General features: G+C 40.8%; 1 non-coding gene across 1 annotated transcript; it reads right to left on the bottom strand.

Moving 5' to 3' along the window:
- Window positions 1-546: 546 nt before the first annotated feature.
- Window positions 547-655, bottom strand: LOC112752782 (small nucleolar RNA R71). Its single transcript, XR_003177198.1, has one exon. It is a non-coding gene; the product is annotated as a small nucleolar RNA R71 (small nucleolar RNA).
- Window positions 656-5,603: the final 4,948 nt, after the last annotated feature.

The raw sequence follows: 5,603 nt of genomic DNA, 5'->3' as shown, positions 1-5,603 counted from the left end.
TCCCTCTTTTTCATATGAGCAGGAGCAAAGACAAGAATATTCTTGTTGAAGCAGATCCAGAACCTGAAAGGACTCTGAAGAGGAAACTAAGAGAAGTTAAATTACAACAATCCAGCAAGCACCTTTCAGAAATTTTCGAACAAGAAGAAGATGGCAGCCAAAAATAATAATAATGCAAGGAGGATGCTTGGTGACTTTACTGCACCTAATTCCAATTTACATGGAAGAAGCATCTCCATCCCTACCACTGGAGCAAACAATTTTGAGCTGAAACCTCAATTAGTTTCTCTGATGCAGCAGAACTGCAAGTTTTATGGACTTCCATCTGAAGATCCTTTTCAGTTCTTAACTGAATTCTTGCAGATCTGTGATACTGTTAAGACTAATGGAGTAAATTCTGAAGTCTACAGGCTGATGCTTTTCCCTTTTTCTGTAAGAGACAGAGCTAGAGTGTGGTTGGACTCTCAACCCAAAGATAGCCTGAACTCTTGGGATAAGCTGGTCACGGCTTTCTTAGCCAAGTTCTTTCCTCCTCAAAAACTGAGCAAGCTTAGAGTGGATGTTCAAACCTTCAGACAGAAAGAAGGTGAATCCCTCTATGAAGCTTGGGAGAGATACAAGCAACTGACCAAAAAGTGTCCTTCTGACATGATTTCAGAATGGACCATCCTGGATATATTCTATGATGGTTTATCTGAGCTATCAAAGATGTCATTGGATACTTCTGCAGGTGGATCCATTCACCGAAAGAAAACGCCTGCAGAAGCTCAAGAACTCATTGACATGGTTGCTAAAAACTAGTTCATGTACACTTCTGAGAGGAATCCTGTGAGTAATGGGACGCCTCAGAAGAAAAGAGTTCTTGAAATTGATACTCTGAATGCCATATTGACTCAGCAAGTCAATATGATTTCTCAGAGTCTGAATGGAATGCAAGCTGCATCCAACAGTACTCAAGAGGCATTTTCTGAAGAAGAAGCTTATGATCCTGAGAACCCTGCAATAGCAGAGGTGAATTACATGGGTGAACCATATGAAAACACCTATAATCCCTCATGGAGAAATCACCCAAATCTCTCATGGAAGGATCAACAAAAGCCTCAACAAGGCTTTAATAATGGTGGAAGAAATAGGTTTAACAATAGTAAACCTTTTCCATCATCCACCCTGCAACAGACAGAGAACTCTGAACAAAATACCTCTAATTTAGCAAACTTAGTCTCTAATCTATCTAAGACCACTGTAAGTTTCATGAATAAAACAAGGTCCTCCATTAGAAATTTGGAGGCACAAGTGGGCCAGCTGAGTAAAAGAGTCACTAAAATCCCTCCTAGTACTCTCCCAAGCAATACAGAAGAAAATCCAAAAGGGGAGTGCAAGGCCATTGAAATGACCATCATGGCCGAAACCACAAAAGAGGAGGAGGATGTGAATCCCAAGGAGGAAGACCTCCTGGGACGTCCAGTGATCAATAAGGAGTTTCCCTTTGAGGAACCAAAGGAATCTGAGGCTCATTTAGAGACCATAGAGATTCCATTAAACCTCCTTATGCCATTCATGAGCTCTGATGAGTATTCCTCTTCTAAAGAGAATGAGGATATTACTAAGGAGCAAGTTACCAAGTACCTTGGTGCAATCATGAAGTTGAATGCCAAATTATTTGGTATTGAGACTTGGGAAGATGAACCTCCCTTGTTCACCAATGAACTAAGTGATCTGGATCAACTGACATTGCCTCAGAAGAAACAGGATCCTGGAAAGTTCCTAATACCTTGTACCATAGGCACCATGATCTTTGAAAAAGCTCTGTGTGACCTTGTGTCAGGGATAAACCTCATGCCCCTCTCTGTAATAGAGAAACTGGGAATCTTTGGGGTGCAAGCTGCTAAAATCTCATTAGAGATGGCAGATAATTCAAGAAAACAGGCTTATGGACAAGTAGAGGATGTGTTAGTAAAGGTTGAAGGCCTTTACATCCCTGCTGATTTTATAGTCCTAGATACTGGAAAGGATGAGGATGAATCCATCATCCTTGGAAGACCCTTCCTAGCCACAGCAAGAGCTGTGATTGATGTTGATAGAGGCGAACTAGTCCTTCAATTGAATGAAGACTCCCTTGTGTTTAAAACTCAAGGTCATCCTTTTGTAAACATGGAAAAGAGGCACAGTAAGCTTCTCTCAAAACAGAGTCAACCAGAGCCCCCACAGTCAAACTCTAAGTTTGGTGTTGGGAGGCCACAACCAAATTCTAAGTTTGGTGTTGAACTCCCATATCCAAACTATAAGTTTGGTGTTGGGGAGTCTCAACAATGCTCTGAACATCTATGAGGCTCCATGAGAGCCCACTATCAAGCTATTGACATTAAAGAAGCGCTTGTTGGGAGGCAACCCAATTTTTATTTATCTAATTTTATTTTTATTGTTATTTCATGTTTTATTAGGTTCATAATCATGTGGAGTCACAAAATAAATATAAAAATTGAAAATAGAATCAAAAATAGCAGAAAAAAATCACACCCTGGAGGAGGATCTCACTGGCGTTTAAACGCCAGTAAGGAGCATCTGTCTGGCGTTCAATGCCAGAACAGAACATGTTTCTGGCGTTGAACGCCAGAAACAAGCATCTGGCTGGCGTTCAACGCCAGAAATATGCTGCATCTGGGCGTTGAACGCCCAGAACAAGCATCAGTTCGGCGTTTAAACGCCAGAATTGCATGCAAAGGCATTTTACATGCCTAATGGGTGCAGGGATGCAAATCCTTGAAACCTCAGGATCTGTGCACCCCACAGGATCCCCACCTACCACCACTCACTCTCTTCCCTCTTCTCAATGTTCATCCTCTCTTCCCAATAAACACTCTTCCCCAAAACTCTTCACCAATCACCTCAATCTCTCTTCCCTATCACCACTTCACCACTCACATCATCCACTCTTCCCCAAAAACCTACCTCATAAACTCCACCTACCTTCAAAATTCAAAATCAATTTCCCATCCAAACCCACCCATATGGCCGAACCTTAACCCCCCTCCCTTCCCTATATAAAGCCCTCCATTCTTCTTCATTTTCACACAACACAACCCTCTCTTCTCTTCTTGGCCGAATACACCTCTCCCTCCTCTCCTCCATATTTTCTTCTTCTTCTTCATCTATTCTTTCTTCTCTTGCTCGAGGGCGAGCAATATTCTAAGTTTGGTGTGGTAAAAGCATAAGCTTTTTATTTTTCCATTACCATTGATGGCACCCAAGACCGGAGAATCCTCTAGAAAAGGGAAAGGGAAGACAAAAGCTTCCACCTCCGAGTCATGGGAGATGGAAAGATTCATCTCCAAAGCTCATCAAGACCACTTCTATGATGTTGTGGCCAAAAAGAAGGTGATCCCCGAGGTCCCTTTCAAACTCAAGAGAAATGAGTATCCGGAGATCCGACATGAGATCCATAGAAGAGGTTGGGAAGTTCTAACAAACCCCATCCAACAAGTCGGAACTTTAATGGTTCAAGAGTTCTATGCTAATGCATGGATCACAAGGAACCATGATCAAAGTAAGAACCCGAACCCAAAGAATTATCTCACCATGGTTCGGGGAAAATACTTAGATTTTAGTCCGGAAAACGTGAGGTTGGCATTTAACTTGCCCATGATGCAAGGAGATGCACGCCCCTACACTAGAAGGGTCAACTTTAATCAAAGGTTGGACCAAGTCCTCATGGACATATGTGTGGAAGGAGCTCAATGGAAGATTGATTCCAAAGGCAAGCCGGTTCAACTAAGAAGACTGGACCTCAAGCCTGTGGCTAGAGGATGGTTAGAGTTCATCCAACGCTCCATCATCCCCACTAGCAACCGATCTGTAGTTACTGTGGATCGGGCCATCATGATTCATAGTATCATGACTGGTGAGGAAGTAGAAGTTCATGAAGTCATCTCCCTTGAACTCTACAAAATAGCCGAAAAGTCCTCCCCCATGGCAAGGCTAGCTTTTTCTCATCTTATTTTCCATCTATGTTACTCAGTTGGAGCTTTCATAGAAGGAGACATTCCCATTGAGGAAGAGAAGCCCATCACTAAGAAAAGGATGGAGCAAGCAAGAGAGCCCATTCATGGAGCTCAAGAGACGCATGAAGCTCATCACCATGAGATCCCGGAGATGCCTCAAATGCATCTTCCTCCATAAAACTATTGGGAGCAAATCAACACCTCCCTAGGAGAATTAAGTTCCAACATGGGACAATTAAGGGTGGAACATCAAGAGCACTCCATCATCCTTCATGAAATTAGAGAAGATCAAAAAGCAATGAGGGAGGAGCAACAAAGACAAGGAAGAGACATAGAAGAGCTCAAGGACATCATTGGCTCCTCCAGAAGGAAACGCCACCATCACTAAGGTGGATTCATTCCTTGTTCTTAAATTCTCTGTTTTTCATTTTCTTTATGTTAAGAGCTTATCCATGTTTGTGTCTTATTACATGATCATTAGTAATTAGTAACTATGTCTTAAAGTTATGAATGTCCTATGAATCCATCACCTCTCTTAAATGAAAAAATGTAGTTTCGAATTTATCCTTGAACTTAGTTTAATTATATTGATGTGGTGACAATACTTTTTGTTTTCTGAATGAATGCTTGAACAGTGCATATGTCTTTTGAAGTTGTTGTTTAAGAATGTTAAATATGTTGGCTCTTGAAAGAATGATGACAAGGAGACATGTTATTTGATAATCTGAAAAATCATAAAAATGATTCTTGAAGCAAGAAAAAGCAGCAAAGAACAAAGCTTGCAGAAAAAAATAGCAAAAAAAAAATAGAAAGAAAATAAAAAGCAAGCAGAAAAAGCCAAAGCTCTTAAAACCAAGAGGCAAGAGCAAAAAGCCAATAACCCTTAAAAACAAAAGGCAAGGGTAAATAAAAAGGATCCCAAGGCTTTGAGCATCAGTGGATAGGAGGGCCTAAAGGAATAAAATCCTGGCCTAAGCGGCTAAACCAAGCTGTCCCTAACCATGTGCTTGTGGCGTGAAGGTGTCAAGTGAAAACTTGAGACTGAGCGGTTAAAGTCAAGGTCCAAAGCAAAAGAAGAGTGTGCTTAAGAACCCTGGACACCTCTAATTGGGGACTTTAGCAAAGCTGAGTCACAATCTGAAAAGGTTCACCCAGTTATGTGTGTGTGGCATTTATGTATCCGGTGGTAATACTGGAAAACAAAGTGCTTAGGGCCACGACCAAGACTCATAAAGTAGCTATGTTCAAGAATCAACATACTGAACTAGGAGAATCAATAACACTATCTGAACTCTGAGTTCCTATAGATGCCAATCATTCTGAACTTCAATGGATAAAGTGAGATGCCAAAACTATTCAAGAGGCAAAAAGCTACAAGTCCCGCTCATCTGATTGGAGCTATGTTTCATTGATAGTTTGGAATTTATAGTATATTCTCTTCTTTTTATCCTATTTGATTTTCAGTTGCTTGGGGACAAGCAACAATTTAAGTTTGGTGTTGTGATGAGCGGATAATTTATACGCTTTTTGGCATTATTTTTAGTATATTTTTAGTAGGATCTAGTTACTTTTAAGGATGTTTTTATTAGTTTTTATGTTAAATTC

This window comes from Arachis hypogaea, chromosome 15 (genome assembly GCF_003086295.3).
Source record: "Arachis hypogaea cultivar Tifrunner chromosome 15, arahy.Tifrunner.gnm2.J5K5, whole genome shotgun sequence".
Lineage (NCBI taxonomy): Eukaryota > Viridiplantae > Streptophyta > Magnoliopsida > Fabales > Fabaceae > Arachis > Arachis hypogaea.
The sequence above is the reverse complement of the archived record's forward strand: the minus strand, read 5'-3'. Positions and strand labels throughout refer to the sequence as shown.